The sequence below is a fragment of the Cupressus sempervirens genome, chromosome 9 (genome assembly GCF_028749045.1).
Source record: "Cupressus sempervirens isolate cs-2001-9-10 chromosome 9, ASM2874904v1, whole genome shotgun sequence".
NCBI lineage: Eukaryota > Viridiplantae > Streptophyta > Pinopsida > Cupressales > Cupressaceae > Cupressus > Cupressus sempervirens.
The window spans coordinates 53,869,828-53,891,570 of NC_143126.1; positions in this window are offsets into that span (position 1 = coordinate 53,869,828).

Here is a 21,743-nt window from a genome sequence, read left to right on the forward strand (position 1 = left end):
CTTGTCTGGTTGCGGAGGAGAAATTGCCAAGGCTAGTCGAGGAAACTTGCCAGAGTGCGCCCGTCCAGGGAGAGGAGCCAGAGGCCAGCCAGAAGCTCGCCCAGGGGGGTAGCTGGGGACCAGCTAGAACCACCACGCGATGGGGAATCAGAGCAACGCCTCCAACCGCCATGACCACTGCTGGGAGAGTAGTGGCGGAGACCCTAGGAGTGCGGCATGTGTGAATGGTAGCAAGAGGACTAGCATTGGGAATGGCGACCACAAGACGACGAGGCATCGGCCGAGGCATCTGGAGGCACTCTAGCAATGGTGCAAGGAGCATTTCCCCAATGATTTAACAATTCCTGTAAGTGAGCAACCTCCAGGGAAACTTTATTAGCTTGCACCTGTATCTGCATAATGACATTGTTACAAATGCATGCCTTAGTTTACATTGCAATGTTAACATCCAAAAAATTGTGAGTGAATAAAATTGCATTGCTATCTTTCCATAGAGAAAACAAAATTTCCATCCTGAAAGTATGCCAAATCTAGGAGAACTTCCAAGGAAATATAGGGGAATCACCCAGCAGGATCATGTGCCATGAAAAAGGTTTGGGCCTGAAAGGCTTGAAAAATTCATGAATCCAGTGCCAATAATTCTGAGCATGCTTGCAAAACCAAAAAATATGCAAAAAGGACTCAAGTTGGCCATAGAAGGGGCATTTGGGATCAGGAACCCCAATGTGCTTGAGCCCAGGCCCCAAGGGAAGACCTTGGAAGGCAAGGCACCAAGCAAAGTGAGAAATCTTAGGTTCTGTAATGGCACTCCAAATGGTGTCAAACCGTTTTCTCCATTGAGAAAGCAGAGAATGCAAATGCCATCGTTGATTAAGTGTGTCCACCATTGGAAGGTGGGGCGAAAGCCATCTGTATCCCATATTGGGCTTATAATTGGTAAATGGAGTGGCAGGAAACCACTTCCAATCATACCACCAAGGACGAATAGACTGAATCCCCACTTTATGAAGTAAGTGCACAGGGATGGAAGAAAAAAGAAGGTCGTAAATATGGCAATCGACACGAACAAGGCAGTATTCAACTTGCATATCCTCCCATGACCTGAAATTCATCGTGGCTCTTGAAAAAATGTCCTGGGTAGTGTGGATGCCACGTTTAAAGAAATGCAGAGCACTGACACCTTAAGTCTTGGCAAGAGGAGTACCTTGGAAGGCAAACAGGGGAGACCACCAAATGTTCTATTGATTTAAGGACAACCCATTGCGAAACTCATCACCAGCCCAACAAAGCCAAGGTTTAATAGCTTCCTAGGCTTTTCAAATGCTCTTTATAACAAAAGAGCCTTGTATGACCATTGGTTCATGCATAGTGAGAAGGGTCTGAAAACCAATCCCCTTCCACACTGGTCTCTTAGCAGGGAAGCCTGAAGAGATGCAATGCCTGACAAGAATTTTCAAGGCTTCATCTCTAGAAATAGCTTTGATAATCCATTTAGCATAGAGGGCAAGGCCTTGCTTCTGAGTGGAAAGAAGGTCGAGACCCCCAGATTCCCTTGGGAGACAACAAAAATCCCAAGAAACTCTGTAAAAACCATGATGGTCAGAACCAAAGGCCCAAAGAAAATCTCTGAGAAAACATTCTAATTTGAGATAGGAAGCTTTGGAGGGAGCGCAACATGAAGAATAATACACATGGGTGGCAGCCAAAATCTTAGAACAAATCTAGAATTTACCAGCAAGAGAGACCAGCTTAGTGATCCAATAATCAAGCTTTTTGCTAATCTTTGTAAGCACAGCATTCCAAAGTTCCATAGGGGAAGCCTAGAAAGCAAAGGGAATGCCAAGGAAGCAGAATATTTCTCCATGAGTAACCCATTTCCATTGGAATTGGTTGAGCCAAGGTGGAGCTAGCAAAAAAGATTGTCGGTAGCAGAGTGTTTTATGCCATTGAATAGCAGAGTCAAAGGCTTGACAAAAAGTGTCAAGACAATTTAAAGCATTTTTGATGTTTTCTTCATCTTCAAGAAGAGTAAGAAAAGAATCATCAGCAAAATGACCATTGACTAATTGGGAGGAAGAATTAGGCAAGGAAATGCCACGGACCAGTCCTGAAGACACAAAGTGAGCAAGTAAATAACCAAAACCTTCAGCAGCAAGAACATAAAGCACTGGAGCTAGCAGAAAACCTTGTCTAATGGAACAAAAAGTCCAAAAGCTTCAGATTGCAAATTATTGATGGTGATGCAAGCATTAGCGTCACCAAAGAGCATCTCCACAGACTGATGAAAATTGGGACCAAAACTCAGAGCCTGAAGCATAGCCAAAATGAAAGGCCATTCAATGTGATCATAGGCTTTAGCAAAATCTATCTTTAAAAAAATAGCCTGCTGCTTGGACTTATAGGCCCATTCCATACCTTCCTAGATAACAATGATGTTGTAAAGAATATACATGGATTTGATGAAGCCAGTTTGTTCAGGCCACACAATTAGAGGAAGTATATGGCAGATTTTGAGAGAGAGCACCTTAGCCATGATCTTATAAGACACATTCAGGAGGGTGATGGGCCTCTAGTTGCAAATGTCCTCAGGATCACCAGCTTTAGGTATGAATTTAATATTGCCTTTATTTATGATCACTCCTAAGCTTTTAGAATGGTATGCTTCAAGATAGACTTTCTGCAGATCAGGACCAATTTGCTCCCAAAGATGTTTGTAAAATTCACAGGGAAATCCACCACACCCAAGGGATTTTTCATTCACCATGGAGTAAACTACCTCTTTAAGGTCTCGGAGGAAAGAAGTTGCTCACAGAAAGTGCATTTCTCGACCGTGAGGTGGTTTGGAGTAATAGTAATATACTTTCTGAGAGCCTCCTCCTGAGCAACCGAATGGCCCTACGAAGCAAAAATGTTCTCATAGTGAAGAAAAAAAGCTTGCAGGATGTCAGGCAGACTAGAAAGAACATCAGTTCCCTATTTTATCTTTTTAATCCCAACATTGGTATGATGGGCTCAGAGAGCCTGGAATAACTCCTTCGAGGCTTTGTTGCCAACCTCCAACTAGTGGAGACAGGCTTTGATTTCGGCTCCTCGGGCAGCATAGTTATCAGCAATTTTCTTTTCATGGTGAAGCTTGGCAAGCTAAATTTGAATATCCACATCAAAGGGGTTGAAGGTGAGCGCTTCAGAGGCTTTTTTGAGGGCAAGGGTGTTGGCTTCATAAGACCATTTTTAAAAAATTGCCAGTTGATGCTCGTAGATGTGCAAAAAATGAGTCGTTCTGGTAATGGAATCATTCCACCATTGAATCCAACCTCAATCCAAATTCTAGACACGTTGTATGTGGGAGATGGTGGAAGCATGCAACAACACAGACATGTGGAGGAAGAATTGAGACTTGGCCACTTTGGGGACAACTGTTTGCCAAAAAATGCAAAAATAAATGGGATAGTGGTTTGACAACGTCACATCTATCAAGGGAATGACAGTTAGATCACGATCTTCAAAAAAGGAAAAAAAAGATTGCACCGAGATCACAGTACGATCAAGATGTTTTAATATGCAGTCAGGACCATCTTGAAAATTGGACCAAGTGTGCCAGGCCCCACTATCATGATGGAGGCTAGTATTGGGATCAAAAAGGCCCAATTTATGATGCATGTAAAACCAAGATTCTCTTTCTCCAGTTGTCCAATGGAAAGGCCGAATGCCATCTTTGTCAGAGGCCACTTCAACCATATTGAAGTCCCCACACAAGACCCAAGTAGCTGGCGACAGGTTGTCAGCAAGCCAAACCCATATTTGTGCCTTTTCCATAGCATCATTTAAGGCATAAACATTAATGACTCCAAAAGAATGATTTTTAATGGAAAGAAAAAGCCAAATAATACAGTGTGTGGGGTCAGAACGGTGCAAAATAATAGCAGAATGAAGGCGAGGTGACAGGAGAGTAACTACACCACCTCAGCCAACTTCACACTGAGAAGAAAACATGAAGCTATCTTGCCAAATGATGCGACATGCAGCAGAAAGCATGAAACCAGAAATCTTAACTTCTTGCAGGCAAAGAAAATCTAAATTCCCAAGTCTATGACGGGTATCCCAGATATAGAACTTTCTGGGGAGGTCTGTAAGACCTCAAACATTCCAAGAGAGGAAGTTCATGAGAACTCTTCCATATCATCCTCGTCCTCTAGAGAGGAGTAACTATTCTACAAAAAGGTAGAAATCGGGTGGAAGTTAGACAAGAAATCCTCTGGACTTATAGCCTGCCATTTGACCCCTGATATCTCCGCACGTCCAGGAGGACTGTGAGAATGCCTTGTTGCTGGTGGTACTATGGAAGAGACTGCAAGAGGAGAACGAGCCCCAGCCAAGGATAAGGCCCTGACGGTCGCCTTAATCCCCTGTGAACCAGTAGGGTTTGAAACTTGCGAAACTGGAACAAGTGCAACGGAAGCTGCTTGCATCTACATGCTAGCAGGTGCTGACACTTCGGTGGAAGCAAGAGGAATCGTGGTAACTTCCACATAGGATGGCTTAGGGGCCAAAGGATTCAAGGCAGACTTGCCTTTGCACCCAACAGTAACCCATTCTTCTTTTTTTCCTTCGACTTGTTTGACAAGCATCACTTTAGGCTGGGGTTTGACCCTAGGCATAGCTAAAGGACAATCCCTGATCTTGTGTTCCACAGACTGGCACATATAACAAGTGTTAGGTAGGTTCAAGTAAAGCACCTTCTGTGTGAAGGTTTGAGTGCCAATCTAGATTTCCACAGAATCCTTGAGATCTTTAGAAAGATCAACTTCAATGCGAACACGCCGTTGAGGGTGAGCATTAAAAATTTCTCTAGCTCCATGGTAACAACTTTTCCAAGGGCTTGGGCAATAGACTCAATAAAAGGCTAGTAGGGCAAGGGTAGACCTGGGAATTCGACCCAAAGAGGAACCCTACGCTTTTTATCATCTGAGACAAAGAAGTCTTGAGACCATTTTTGAAAAACAAACAGAGGGGAATGCACAGACCAAGGGCCGTTGGTAAAAACCATGTCTGCTTGCGACGGGTTAGCAAAGAAAAATTAAAAAAAACCTTTGGTAAGGTTTTGCACAGCATCAAGGCAGACTCCACGAGGAGTCGAGCTTTTGTTGATCCATTCTCTGAGAATAGCTTCAAGGGGAGTCCTACCAACAAAATACCCTATCAAGGTATGTTGTTCTAACTAGTCACATGTAGCATCAAATTCTTGCAAAGGAAGGACAATATCAAGATTACATCATGGAAAACCTTTGAGACAAACTTGTGCGAGCATTTTTTTTGTGGCAGCGCCATGGTAGTCCGAATCAGGAGCATGAACACCAAAAACAACTGGTTCACTGATGGCTGGAGCCATTATATCCTAACCTAAAGCTCCCACAGTAAATGCGGTATGACAAGTGCTAAAAGAAGGGGAGTGCAAGCGAAGGGCCATTATTTTCATCTTTCACCACAAAGAATCCCATTATTCATGATAAGACATCTGAATCGCTATTATTCATATTTTCATTGGTAATAAGTCATAATTTTATGAGATTAATATTGGAGAATGGTGCTATACAGGCTTGTTTATAGAACCACCGAAGTTTATGTCAGATAGTTTTTATTATTGAACTTGATTAGGCGAAATGGGGCACTGACTTTCTAAAATTGAGCTTTTCATGTATTTTTTAAGGCTTCGAAAAGGGATTTAAATTTGGACAAATGATGTTATGTCGGTGCATTCTGATATGATTCAGGCACTGCAGGTTTCTATTGTGTCCCTTTCTACCCTTTTTTGGAGTTAACCTCTATAGGGTTAAATGTTTTCATTGATTTATACTTTCCATTTGTCAGCTTGTATAGAGTTAATGAAACTCTTCATTTACCTTTGTACCGTCCATTCTTAGTTTGAATGGCTTAGTTTTTTCTAGTGGATCAAACAGAGTAGTTTAGTTATCTAAATTAATTAGATCCAAAGACAGTTCTTATCTAATATAGACTCCTTTTTTAAAAAAAAAGGTTGAGTGACATTCAAATATGAGAACAATGATTAAAGTTTTGAAAATCCACTTGTTCTTTTTTGTTCCTTTTGGTTCCAATAAAACATTGGTCTATGTGGGCGTGAGAGAAAGAAAATTTACTTCGAAGTTTATTTCAGTGGATGTGTCATTCTAATTTACACAATGTAGAAATCCACGACAACTCTCATACACCTTGTCAAAAGTGGATAGACAAAATAAACTAAAATAGAAAAATACTCAATGTGGTACAACACTAATATATTTCACTAACCATTTTGTCCAGAAACGACAAATAGACTTTTCTAGAACTATCTAAACATAAATAATTTTTACAATTTTACAAAAAGTTGTTTGGGATTTCATTTAAAATTTTAGGAATTCAAAATAAATTTTTTTTTTTTCATTATAAAATATAATACAATTTCAGTTAAAGATCCTAAGAATTCAAATTAGTTATTTAGATTTTCAAACTTCAAATTTAGTTAAATTTCTATCAATCAATAAAGTGATGCATTGCATTGCATTATGAGAGTATAAATTGACCTTATCACAATGTTCAAATCCTTAGATGTAATACATGTTATATTTTTGAAGTATTAGATAGCAGCCATAAGAAAGGGTGGCTAACCCTAGAGTACAAAAAGGCTAAAGAATCAGCCAGAGGTTACCTTCCGCTTATCCAACCGATACTAGTTTTATACTTCAAAAAATAAATAAAGACAAGCTCCAAAATAGAGCAATCCTTACCATTAGTTCTATTACCAACCAACAAATGAAATGGAAAAATATACTAGCAGCAAGGGGACATATTGCTGTTGTTAGCACAGTGCCCGATCATATACATATATTTTTAAAAAAAACTGTATGACACCAAGTTTAAAGTGATCCAAAACATAAAAAACAAAAAAAAAAAAGATAGGGCTAGTTTCCCACATTCTTTCTTTGTTCCTCTTTCTTCTCCTCCTCAGGCTCTTCCTTATTTAATTCTACCCCTTCCTCTTTGATAGATTCGTCCAAGAGCATCTTCAGCCAATCTTCCACTAGGAAGCCATATATGGAGCAGGTAGTTTTTCTCTCCTTGCCCAAATCCTTCTTAGGAAATAGAAAGTAGTGGTAGTTGAGTGGATGATCTTCATCGAGAATTCATCTAAGGTGTCAAATTTTAGGTAGATGCCAATGTTGTTATTGGCCATCTCCCTCATCGAATACTCCAGCCTCTCGAGCTGAGCCTTGCTTTTGCTTTGGCCATTTCTATGTTTCCATTTCTTCCCCTCAGCTTTGGGAGTGTCTTTCATAGGAGAGGTCCTATCCTCCCCCACACTTCTAGTTGGGGATGTGACAACTTACAGGGTATCCGAGATGTGTGAGGGACTAGGTGGGCTAGAGACATGGTTCTTTCTAGTGTCTTGGTGTGGCCTCTTCCTCTTGGAGATATTTTTCTCACTCTTAGTAGCCTTAAAGATAAAGTATTTTTTAGGGAGGACTTGAATTTCTCTATTTGGAGTCATTTATTAGTTATCTAAGTTGTTTTCTTACTCCTCCTCATATCTATATTTGACTCAATGAGGCTTATTTTTACCTCAGAGCCAAGGGTTTTTTTTAATACTCTTTTGTGGCTTAAGCCGGATTTAGGGTCCATGGAGATTTGGAGAGTAATGGTAACCAACAAGTTGACTAGAAGTAGGAGATTTAAGGCAAGGTGGTGTTTGTAAAGTTGTGCATGAAACCCTGGTGAATGATATAAAAGGGTTTGCCTTCCTCATTCTTTTTCCTGGCCTTAAAGACACAATCTTCCATGCAATACAAAATATGGTACAGAAAATAAATTAGGTCAAGGTTCCTCAAATGGTTTAGAATGGGGAAATGGTAGTAATTTAATACCTAGAACCAATCTTCAAGGGTAATATACCTCATAATGGTGTAGAAAATAACATCTTAGGGCTTTGGAAGATCCTCTTTAGAATACCTACTGATAGGCCAACACTGGGGTAAATAATAATAAACAATTAGCAATTTTATGATGAAGTTCAGCTGGCCTATACGTGTCAATCCGAGAGCGTAAGCTTGCGAAAGGTGTCAGAGTAGTATGCTATCAAGGGGTGCAGCTTATGATATGAGAGATTATGAATGCATCTACAACACATGAAAATGAACTTATAAAGAACTAAAATGAAATTACGACAAGAACTGTCCCTTCTTGCACCAGGGGCTTGGCTGAAATCTACTAAAGTAATTCTAGCAACGAAACATCAACAACAAAAATGTCTTTCTACCTGCAATAATAATATGATTACCTCTATTCAAAACTATGAAAATACATTAGTAATTCAAATTATGGAGAAATAATAATCATATTATACCAATGTAAATCTTATTACAAACTGCTACAGGAACAACAAGCATACAATATCAATACAAATTAGATTACTAGCTAAACAGTCAAATTAATCTTGAATTCAAATAAAACCTAATATTAATGTAATACAAACATGCCATATTGAAATAAAACCAGAAAACACACCAGACATTCCAAGAAGTCGGCCCCCTCCTCAATCCATCAGGTGATGAGATTAAAAATGTTTGAGCACAAGTCTGATCAGCACAATAGATAATATCTATTTCTCAGAGGAATGGTACAGAATTAATATATATCCCTTTGATTATGAATTACGTTTTTTATATACACAGCATTATGCTAGCTTTTACATAACAACTTTATAATAGAAATCTATTATTTGTAGATACTTCGTTTCAACAGAATACTCTTGTCCTCATATTTAATTAAGTTATGGTCTTAGTTTGACCAATAACCAATAAGTAATGAGGAGAAGATTGAATAAATATGTTTATAACAAGAACCACGTGTTTTCAGCATGTATCCACATAATTTGCCTGCTGCCATCTTCACGTATTTACATAGTTTTTCATTCCATTTTTATCACATTTTTGGTGAATGATATCTGTAGCAAATATATCTATTTCAAAGTGGATGGAGAGAACCATGGTTTGTTTTAGTTCATAAATATGGATCACAAGGCTTTTTAACATGCATCCACATAAGTGTCCTTCCTATCATCTCCACATATGAATTCATCTAAGCTGGAGAAGTTGAGCTGGTAACAACAGCAAAAACAAACTTTGAAAATTGAAATCCAAACTCGTAATAGAAAAATCACATTTTGAAAATAACCTCTAACTTTTCCGTCATGCACTTTTTGAAGATTTTACAGTGTGGGATTGTAATTGGGCACATTCTGGACAATACCCATGTTTCAGATTTTTGAAATTCATCCACATCTATTCACAAAATAAAATGCAATATTGACTATCCTCATTTTTAGTTGGTAATTATTTCAGCTAAGTTCTTTCTCAACATACTCCTTGGTCAATAATCTTGGAAGGAATAATGCTTTAAATAATGAATGTCAATAAGATATAGCAAGCAATATTTTCAAAGTAGATGAACTTTGTATTTCTGAAATAGCTACAGGAAGATCTGTAGGTGACAGGAAGATCTGTGCTACAAATCAGCATGTTGCAATATTAAAGATTAGTAAAACATAATAATCAATGAATTTTTCATGTTGTAATCTCAAAACAATATTAAATACTACTTAATTATATTAAACTATATGCAACGTAAAATGGTAAAATGGGTGGTAATGGAATGGAAATGGAATATGGAAATGAGTAGGTAAATGCATAAAATGGATTAAAATATGGTATTAAATGGGTCGTAAATGGCTCTCATCATTACCCCCAACTTAGCTTATTGCACGTCCTCGTGCAATCATTATGATCATGAGGTCTTTAGTTTTAACTGAAAGCACTTTAGGTTTATGGGTTTTAACTTTTTCTCCACCTTGAACCATGATAACTTATAGATGAACACAAATCCTGTTCTTTGCTTTACATGAAAAGCTTTCTTCTTCTTCTTCTTTTTTCTTTCAATAGGGATATCTCCTTTAACTTTCATAAATCATTTTTCTTTTCTCTTTTATTTTTTATCTCTTTTCATTTTTTATAGCATCATGGTTCAAAAGGTTTCATATAGGAGAATTTATCTCAATTTGCATAGGAGGAGCTTAAATGGGTAAAATAGTAGAGATGAGAGACAAAAAAAAGGTTATTGTATGATGGATATAATGGATAGTATGATGGGTGACAGATGGAAGATAATAGGGTAACAATCTTCCCCCCAACTGAAAGGTTGACCGTCCACAGGAAATAAGGAGAGGATAAAGAGGAGTGTTGCATAGTGATCAATATAATAAGTAATACAAATAAAGTTAAGAGATAAAATAAGGAAAACCAAAATTGATTATTTTACCAACATGCATGTGCAGAGAGACCAGGGTTGGAATAAAGAGTAACTCGGCAACAATAGCCACCAAAATGGAGGAATCTGCAACAATGAATGAAGAAGCATCCAAAACTGCAACACCACAAAATATCACCATTTGACTGAAAGCATCAAAGAGAAGATCACTTGAGGGAACCAAAAAACTAGGAGAATGACTGCAATTAGAGGGGCCTCCATCATCAACTGAACTAATATAGATCATATAAAAATAGCATACTCCACTGAAAACACCTCAACTAAATAGGCAACTCAAATTATGGGTGATCAAAGATTTGAGGACCATACAAAAGAGGAGTAAAGCTGCAAAAGTGAGTGATAGGGGTTGCCAAAAAGGAAAGAACCACTGAAACCAATAAGTGTTCCTGAAAAGAATGATTAGAAAAAAAACTAGGAACACCAACTATTGCATTTTATTTTATTTTATTGAATAAATGTTGATAACGACAAGTGACTGCTGGTAAGCCAATTTTCAATCACTCACTGCTCAATGGTGCTTTAAAAATAGTTTTCACCATTAAGGATTTATTTTGTAGTTAACATATGCCAAAAACTAGTTTTAAGATATTAACTAGCCAACAATGTCCAAAGGTTTTTGTTGTTGGATCTTTTATTGCTTTTTTTTTTCAATTTTTCAATAATTGCATAGAATGACCAAAGAAATGAAATCCTCACATGGATGATGAAAAATTATACCATCCAAAGCTCGATTTTTTTCCATGACCTCACAGAAGAAACTGTTGAAACTTGATTGCATAATGAACTTGAAATGATCACCAAGAATAACCTCATCAGAACTGGAACCACAAAACAAAGGATGATGATTCTCCTATTTCTCTATGCTAACAGAATAAGATGACATCTCTTGAAGATATGAAACCCTATTCTTATGAAGCTTGGGAAATATCCATTGCATGAAAATGGAGAGTTGCAAGTAACACACCTTCATTACCAAATACATGAGTATGGAGTGAAAACCAATAATAATTACCAATGTGTCCATAGAACTCCAGAGAGACACAACTCAAGGAAGGAGTGTAGTAGCTGGCACTATATTCAAATTATCTTTAGATGTGTTGTTGAATAATCATGAATCTCATAGACCATGCTGCATATTTTCCTCCAAGTGATAAATCACCAAAGACAAGAAATCTCACCTCAAGGTGCTAAACACTCTTATGCCACAATCTTCTTGTGATGTCCAATAGTAAAGCACAAGCAAAAATGATATGCACCAGATAGCTAGCAAGCCCACACAATGTGAACAAAGCCAACAAAGTGTATTATGAAATGCTTGCATAGAAAAGCATCATCAATTGGCATTGGTTCTAAGATTTGCACACCACAACAAGATACCTATAACCATATTCTCAAAACCAAGCATATCAAGCATAATAAATGAATATCATCCATTCAATAACTCTATCATTAAGTAGGCTACTTAGTATTACAAATGATAGATAGAGTTATGACTATGAATAGATGCTTGATAGAATGGATAAATACAAATAAACTCTTGCGTTCATATAATAGCAATGCGAATTAACACTACAACACATGCCTTCAATTGTGGAGACGTCACATGTGGAGATTTGCTAAAAGGACCAATGAGATAATCAACGAAACTTGACTGGAAATCATCCAAGAACCACAAGATTGGAGGAATTCCCCCCAAATTAACTTCATGCTACAAGGTCATGAAATCATTGGGATAGCCAAACAAATTAGGTAACCCACACAGAGTAACACATCTTTAGAATTTTGTGAGTATTATTGAATCAAATATTTCAATAATTCAATGGATATACTCCAAAATTAGCTATAGGATATAAAAACATAGGGAATTTGAATCATCCAAGGAATCAAGAAATCAACACATGTAATCAATGAATGATCATCTGAAGATAAGAACCAAGAATGAAAAATATATGGATAGTAATACCTTGGTCCTTTCTAAACAAATGAATCATCCATAGTGTATTTGGTCATCTTGGGAAAATGGAAAGATTTAACAATGACAAATAATACTCATCCAATTATAATAGTTGTTATTTGGTCATTAATGCATCGAATCCCATATGGTTGTGCTTAATCAATTATTGGTCCTAAATCAACAAGTGTGTGAGGGATACATATTTTAGCCATAGGCCTCCAAATATCAATATGCATAAGTACAAAAATAAAATATAAATCTTGGAGGATTTGGTACTGTGTTTTTGGAATATGGAATACATATGGTTTAATATTACTTAGTGCATGATTGATATTAACACACCTACTCATGAGTCCATTAATTAAAATTGATGCAATTTGGTGTATAGGCTCATTTCTAGTCATTTGTGATTCACTAAGTTGAAAAGAAGAAAAAATTTGATTATATTTCAATAAATAATATTGTTCTTCTAATTTAATTAAACCAAAATCACATCTCGTATATACAACAATACATGTCAATGTTGATTTATCAATTTCAAGCACATCATTGGATTGTATAGGGATCCTTGAAAGTGTATATGTACTATTAACCACCTTATTATGAAGCGTTGTATGAGGAAATATAGTTACCTTTGGTGGATAGGATGGAGTCCAGTGTGAAGGAGATAAAGTAGAGGGGATTAAGGAGGATGGGTGGAATGAAAATGGTAAGGATGGATATGGTGGAATATAAGAGGGATATACAGGTTGTTGTGAGCATGCATGATTAAATTTGTTCTGCATGCTAAGTGGAGAAGTACATTTTGAAGAAATATGTTGGATTTGTAATGAATTAAAGTGACAATACATGTTACCAGCATAATGCATACCTTGATCTTCTTGGGTTGGTATTTGACATGGAGTACTAGATATAAGGAAGAATTGTTCACTTTCATCCTTATCATGGTAAGGATCACAAAAATCTTGTACGTCATTCACCATCTTCTTTTGATTGTTAAGGCATATGCACTGGTCTTCTCTCCTATAGCAAAGAGAACAATAGTTGGTTAAATTTTCATCATCAAAATCACATTGCTCTAAGAATTCATCAATGATTTGTTCATGTTCAAATATAGGGATAGAATTCTTGCATACCTCTAATAAGGGAAGATCAAGATAAGAAAAGATGCATTCATTAGGTAGAGAGGGTATTAAAATATTACATTTGATTGGCACATTTTCCCCACCAAGTTGTTCTTTTGTTTTTAAATTTGAAGGCGGGGGTCTGGGGGCGACAGCCACCAGTGGGGTCAAGGGGCAATGCCTCTTGTAGGGTCTTAGGGCAGCACCCGAGGTGCACTCCCTGTCACAGTATAGGGCGGGGTCGAGGGGCAGCGCCCCCGATGCCAAGCACATTTTACTTCTTGAATTTCCTTCAAATTTTACATTTTTGAAGCAATTTTCAACCAAAATTGATGGACTTGAACAACCTTTAAAATGCATCATTTTAAACATTTTTCTTCAAGATAGCTTATAATAACTCACAACAACTAATGAATCTAATTTCTAAGGCCTACTTGCAAACTCTAAAACAAAACTCTAAAGCAATGCATCTATATGATTTACCCAACACAAATTAAGATTAGTTACTTAAGCAAGGCTAGCAGTTGCAAAAGTGTTCATCCCAACGCATTGTTCCTAACTCAAATCAGCAAACTAACATGCCTTTGACACCTTTCCCGGACAATGGCACCAAAATGATAGGCCAACACTGGGGTAAATAATAATAAACAATTAGCAATTTTATGATGAAGTTTGGCTGGTCTATACCTGGAGAAATAATAATCATCTTATACCAATGCAAATCTTATTACAAACTGCTACAGGAACAACAAGCATACAATATAAATACAAATCAGATTACTAGCTAAACAGTCAAATTAATCTTGAATTCAAATAAAACTTGATATTAATGTAATACAAACATACCATATTGAAATAAAACCAAAAAACACACCAGACGTTCCAAGAATTGCACCCCCTCCTCAGTCCATCAGGTGGTGAGATTAAAAACGTTTGAGCACAAGTCTGATCAACACAATAGATAATATTTATTTCTTAGAGGAATGGTACAAAATTAATACATATCCCTTTGATTATGAATTACGCTATTTATATACATAGCATTATTGTGGCTTTTACATAAAAACTTTATAGGCCATTATACTGGCTTTTACATAACCAAAATGATAGGCCAACACTAGGGCAAATAATAATAACGAATTAATGATTTATAATAAAGTTCGGCTAGTCTATTTGTGTCAATCCGAGAGCGTAAGCTTGCAAAAGGTGTCCGAGCAATATGGTATCAAGGGGTTCAGCTTGTGATATGAGAAATTATGAATGCATCTATAACACACAAAAATGAACATATAAAGAACTAAAACGAAACTGCGATAGGAACTGTCACTTCCTGCGACAGGAGCTTGGCTGAAATCTACTAAAGTAATTCTAGCAACGAAACATCAACAACAAAAATGTCTTTCTACCAGCAATAATAATATGATTACCTCTATTCAAAACTATGAAAATACATTAGTAATTCAAATTATGGAGAAACAATAATCATATTATACTAATGCAAATCTTATTACAAACTGCTATAGGAACAAGCAGCATACAATATCAATACAAATCATATTACTAGCTAAACAATCAAAATAATCTTGAATTCAAATAAAACCTGATATTAATGTAATACAAACATACCATATTGAAATAAAACCAAAAAACACAATAGACGTTCCAAGAAGTGGGCCCCCTCCTCAGTCCATCAGGTGGTGAGATTAAAAATGTTTGAGCACAAGTCTGATCAGCACAATAGATAATATTTATTTCTTAGAGGAATGGTACAGAATTAATACATATCCCTTTGATTATGAATTACATTGTTTATATACATAGCATTATACTGGCTTTTACATAACAACTTTATAATAGAAATCTATTATTCATAGATATTTCGTTTCAATAGAATACTCTTGTCCTCATATTTAATTAGGTTATGGTTTTAGTTTGACCAATAACCAATAAGTAATGAGGAGAAGATTGAATAAATATGGTTATAACAAGAACCACATGTTTTCAGCATGTATCCACATAATTTGCCTGCTGCCATCTTCACGTATTCACATGGATTTTCATTCCATTTTTATCACATTTTTGGTGAATGGTATCTGCAGCAAATATATCTATTTCAAAGTGGATGGAGAGAACCATGGTTTGTTTTAGTTCATAAATATGGATCACAAGACTTTTTAACATGCATCCACGTAAGTGTCCTTGCTATCATCTCCACATATGAATTCATCTAAGCTGGAGAAGTTGAGCTGGTAACAACAGCAAAAACAAACTTTGAAAATCGAAATCCAAACCCGTAATAGAAAAATCACGTTTTGAAAATAACCTCTAACTTTTCCATCATGCACTTTTTGAAGATTTTTGCATGAGGGATTGTAATTGGGCACATTCTGGACAATACCCATGTTTCGGATTTTTGAAATTCATCTGCATCTGTTCACAAAATAAAATGCAATATTGACTGTCCTCATTTTTAGTTGGTAATTATTCCAGCTAAGTTCTTTCTCAACATACTCCTTGGTCAAAAATCTTGGAAGGAATAATGCTTTAAATAATGAATGTCAATAAGATATAGCAAGCAATATTTTCAAAGTAGATGAACTTTGTATTTCTGAAATAGCTACAGAAAGATCTGTAGGTGACAGGAAGATCTGTGCTACAAATCAGCATGTTGCAATATTAAAGATTAGTAAAACATAATGAACAATGAATTTTCCATGTTTTAATACCAAAAAAATATTAAATACTACATAATTATATTAAACTATATGCAACGTAAAATGGTAAAATGGGTGGTAATGGAATAGAAATGGAATATGGAAATGAGTAGGTAAGTGCATAAAATGGATTAAAATATGGTATTAAATGGGTCGTAAATGGCTCTCATCACCTACCACGTATGCAAACTGACTCATCATTAAATTTAAAGAACTTTCTTGGACTATTTTCATCATTAATCGTGGCTTCCTTGCACCAATTCTTTCCCTCCGGAGAAAACCCTTTGACCCTAGCAATAAGCTCCTCCGTGATTTCAAATGCCATCCCATTGATGTTCACTTTCCTAACATTCCAAGAGTTCAAGAATTGCATCGAGATGTGCTTGTAATGTTTCTTAATTCCTTCCATGAATGACAGTAATCCTCCTTCCCAAACATAAACCACCGCAACTTCACTCTTCTAGATGCAAGCCTCAACCTCCACTAGTTCACTGCGGCCACTCGCACACATTTCTTCACCCAGCTGAACCACTAATTTCTTAAATTATTTCAATGTCTCCTTATTATAGACTTAATTTTTTTAGTCACAATAGGTCAAATAATTCACACCCAAGTTGAAATTGTTAAGGTAACAAAAACCCATCATAAAATTGCAAGGTTTTCTAGAAATCAAAAAACATCTCTCGGTGGCACATGTGATCAGTACCTTTCCTTTTGAAATTAACCATCACCATCTATAGTTGGAGTGGGGTTTGATTAAAGTGTCCTTGTCATCCATCTTGGTTAAAATTTTTTTATCTAGACAAATCCACACCATCCATCCTTTTCTAGAAATAATTAAGGCTCACGATGAGATGATCACAAAAAAAAATTCTCATGCAATCTTGCTAAAATTTAACTTTGTGAAATCAAATCTACTAGCCTTCCCACCCATGTATATTCATAAAGGCGCACAACCTTTTTTAATGATTTATATGAAATTATGAGAATTACAGTCACCTTCCATCATCACTTGAGTTGATGATGGAGTTTGGCTAACATCCTCCCATTCTATTATTCATGTGATATTATTGCCAAATTTTGCCAACTCATCTACCACTCCATTTCCTTCCTAGTAAATGTGGTCCACGTGGATCTCTTGACATCCCTCCATCAACTTGTGAATTTCATCTATTATCATTTTGATCTGCCACCTACTCTAGCCCTCTCCTTAAACTTCTTTAATAATTAACATTGAATTCCCCTCAATTGCTAATCTATTCTCTAGCTCTCACAATTCTCATTCTCCAGAGAAGAGTGAGGGCTTATGCTTCATTGTTCATACCCCCTCCACAATTCCTATATAAGCAACCACAAACTCCCCTATACTATTCCTGAAGACACCCCTAGTTACAGTGCTTCCGACCATGCCTGGCCCATCAAAATTAAGTTTTAGCCATGTTTTAGGAGTGGGGTGTGACATCATTCTATGCCTAGCCATAGCTTTGGAGTTATCAAAATGTACCACCATTGGGTCTAAGTCCCAAGTAAATTCCCACTTCATATCAAGTCTTCCTAGAGGGTTTGGGGGGGAGCTTCCATCCCAAGATCCCACTAAATTCCTTTAGGATTCTAGTAACATACTGGACCACTACCAAACTGGTAGTGGCTTTGTCCCTAAAGATTTTGTTATTCTGCTCCTTCCAAATTTTCCACAAGACATACTAGGGAATTATTCTCCATAGGGTTTTGAGGTTTGAGAGATATGACGACCTGTCCTTGTTAGATTCTGGTAACTAATCAAGGAAGTATTTTACATACTCCATAAATCAATGAAATTTTTTTGGGATGACTATATTGCCATTTTATGGCCAACATGTTGTAACTAATTTTAACCCTAAAACAACAAAAATACTTGCATAAAAGGGCTTAGAGTTAGGTATTATTTCATTTTGAGTGATGCCAAAATTGCTTCTTGTAGTGGTGTTGAGCTGTAAGGGATTGTGGATTGTAATCAAATTATAATTACTAGATCATAATAATATTGGACTTGCTATTTGGTGGACGTGGTCTAGGGTTTGGGTGAACCACGTTAAGTCTTAGTGTCTTATGTTCTCTTCTATGTGATCTATTATTTTTTGATATTGTTTATATTTGCATGCAAATATTATTTCTGTCTATGGTTTTATCCTAATAGTCCCAAAGAACAAATTGATGTAAGTTCACATTAGCACACCACTGGACCTCCCACAATGCAAGTACCCCCCTCAAAACATCTGACACAAAAGGGTAGTGGGTGATAAGGTGTGGGGTAGATTCCGCTTCTTGGCAACATAAAACACAATAGTTTACTAGCTAACACCCTCTCCTTTGTAGATCATCAATAGTGAGGATAACCCCACATAATATTTTCCACCAAAAGAAATTTATCTTTGGTACGATCTATGGGTGCCAGACCTTCCTCCAATCCCCCTGGGCAACATCCCCCCTTAGATAACAAACATAAGATGATTTCACCTTGAAGTCACCTAAGGGGGTAAGTCTCCAAGCCAAAGAAATATATGTTATGTTAAAAAATCATTCTTAGAACATATGTTTGTGCATACCACAATTCACGATATATGAATCAATCACTTTGACTCATACTTTGTAATTGAATCATATTAAAATTTTATAGTCTTGTGGTAACATATTTTTTAGAAATAGATTATAACCTATTGATTTATAAAAGATAAATTTATGAGTTTAATGTCATTTCAAGATTGTAATTATTAAATTAAAAATGTAGATGTAAAGTTTAGGTGTGAACCTTCTACCTATTATTGAAAGATTAAATTAAGATAGATGATTATTCTTTCTCACCTTTAACGGACCACTTTGTCTTCCATATTTTTTAGGAAGATTACTATTTAAAATATAAAGCATGAAAAATTATACAATAAGATATTTCTATAAAATCTATTATTAACTTAACAAATCAATTATATGTAATTAAATCTTTTTTCAAATATATAATTACCCATTTGTATACCAGATAAATCTTTGAGTTTATGTTCAAGAGTTGTATAAGTTTTTTTTTCTACATAATTTCAATTTTAGTATTTTGTTTTATTTATGCATTTGTTGGCCATAAGAAAATAAATGTATTCAATGGATTTGCTTTTAATTTATTTTTAAAAATAACAAAATTGTATGAAAGAAGATTATGAAAATGAATAATATAACACACTTCATTTTATAGATAAAGGTATAGAATGACTTAAAAATGTAGAAAAACACTAGAAAATAATAGAAAAGTTTTCAAGTAAACTAATTTAAACTTATATATAGATTCTCTAATAGTATATATATTACAATATGATTGCATGGAACATTAAACTGTGAGATATTGAGGAGATACAAGAGGCTTTAGATGGGATGATTAGACATATTTGATATTCTAATATCTTCATCTTGTTAGGATTTCTCACTATGAATTCAAATATTTCCCCTAAATTGCAAAGTTTCCTCATATTTTCTCATGAGTCGTGTATCCTAGTTTTTCCAATATAAAGTCAAATACTTTTCCTATGAGATATTTCAACACCAACCTTTAAATTGGGAACTTCACTGATTTTACAAGCCTTTGTTACAATTGGAATCGTTGTCCTAATTGTGAATTGGATAATAGTTTTCAAAAACAAAGTTAAACTAGATGATGTGTATGGGTAGTCAAAGATTATGAATCAGTTAACAAATACTCTAACTTACTAGTTCAAAGCAACTAAATTCTTCGTAACTCATGGTGAAAGAGTAATATAGAGCTTTTTTCATTCTAATAAGATAATCACCATCATTTAGGTTAGAATTCAATATATAGAATTTACATGTCGAGAATGCAACAAATTGTTATTTTCAATTAAAATAGAAATAAAAAATCTAAAAATAAAAAGAAATCCATGTACTTACTATTCAAATAAACCATATAAATAATTCTAAGAAATACCCACACCTTACTATATGAATTGGATAATGATGTCATCCTTTCAAAAATCTTATGCAAGGCCGAGCACCAATGTCAAATGCTTTGATTAGTACAAGAGAAGTTTCAAATGAAATGCCCCACCTTTATTCAACTAATCATCACATGATTTCTTTATATAGACTATTAGGTTTGAATGTCTATGGCCATAAATCATTTTAAAAATATTTCAATATTAAGCACACCAGAATAGATGATGATTTTTTAGATAGTTGTAACTTCTTTAGCCATGGTAAATGTTGAGAGTATGCAATTTTCCATTGACATATTTTTTTTGTCAATAGCAAACATTTAATATGTCAGGAAGTCGAATATTACTTATGAAACTATAGATAGTTAGGACAAAGAAAAAACAAAATCAAATTGCAATTTCATGATATTTGACAACAATTACTTATCAAATTTGGATAGCGGGGACAAAGATCACAATGAATCAATTGCAATTTGTTCTTATATAGCAAGATTGCATAGTTCTCAAGGCAAGGATTGTTGGGATATGGATACTTTGAACATATTTGACAATACATTTTGAGCTCGAGTTTGGGAATGAATCAAGCTTGTAAAGCTAAGAACTTCTAAGATGTCTAAATCTCTATTATTAAATCCATGTCCTAAGATCTTACTATATTTTTTATTAAAATTCTTCAACATCCTCTTCGATGTGTTATTATTTTATTTAAATAACTTATATTGGGGAAGTTATTAGGATTAAAGAGATGTTGTCTAAGATTTTGTGTTACTTGGATTTTGATTTATACCTTGACTCTTAATGTGCCCAATATGGTGAAAGAAAAAGTAGTTAACAATAGGATGGATCAATTGATGTGTTCTATCAAGGACACCCAAATTGAAAGGTACAACTCCCTTGTGTGCAAATATTTGCAATGAACATTGTTTTTAGTAGATCAACAATTTTAGGGGTATGCTCTTAGCCAGAGAGAAGAAGAGGTATGATGAAATTTTTGAACACTTCAAGCAATCTAGGGGATTTTAGATGATGACTCACAACCTTCACAACAATGAACATATATGAGTCACTTTTAAGCTCCTTTAACACCTAAATGCAATCTATTTGACTACTCAATGCAAAATGGAAAAATAAAAGACTATCTAATGATGCATACTAAATAAGAAGAGAAAATGTGATTAACTAGCAATGCCCAGAGCCTAAGTTATTGAGATTATGCAACAACCATTTGATTCCAATTTAGCACCTAATGTTAACCAAATCCCAAACCTCTCACACAACAAAGAAAATGCACATTAAACTAACTTGCATAGATTAGAGGAAATGAGAAAATAATGTAAATGATGGTAATATATCATATAACCACTAAATAATAGCAACAAATCCCAATTTATTTTCAATCCTATAGGTTTCATTAACCACACATTTCATTTCCAAATCAAACAAGAGCTAAAACTAAACTAAAATGAATGAAAAAATCAAAACATAGATGCAGAGTCTCACACAGTAGTCCTAGCTACAAGGGTTTTCCCAAATCAAAATATTTCCAATATGATTTACTTCTCAAAAAGTTACATTTATAGGCCCTTTAGAGCTAGCCAGTTTCATG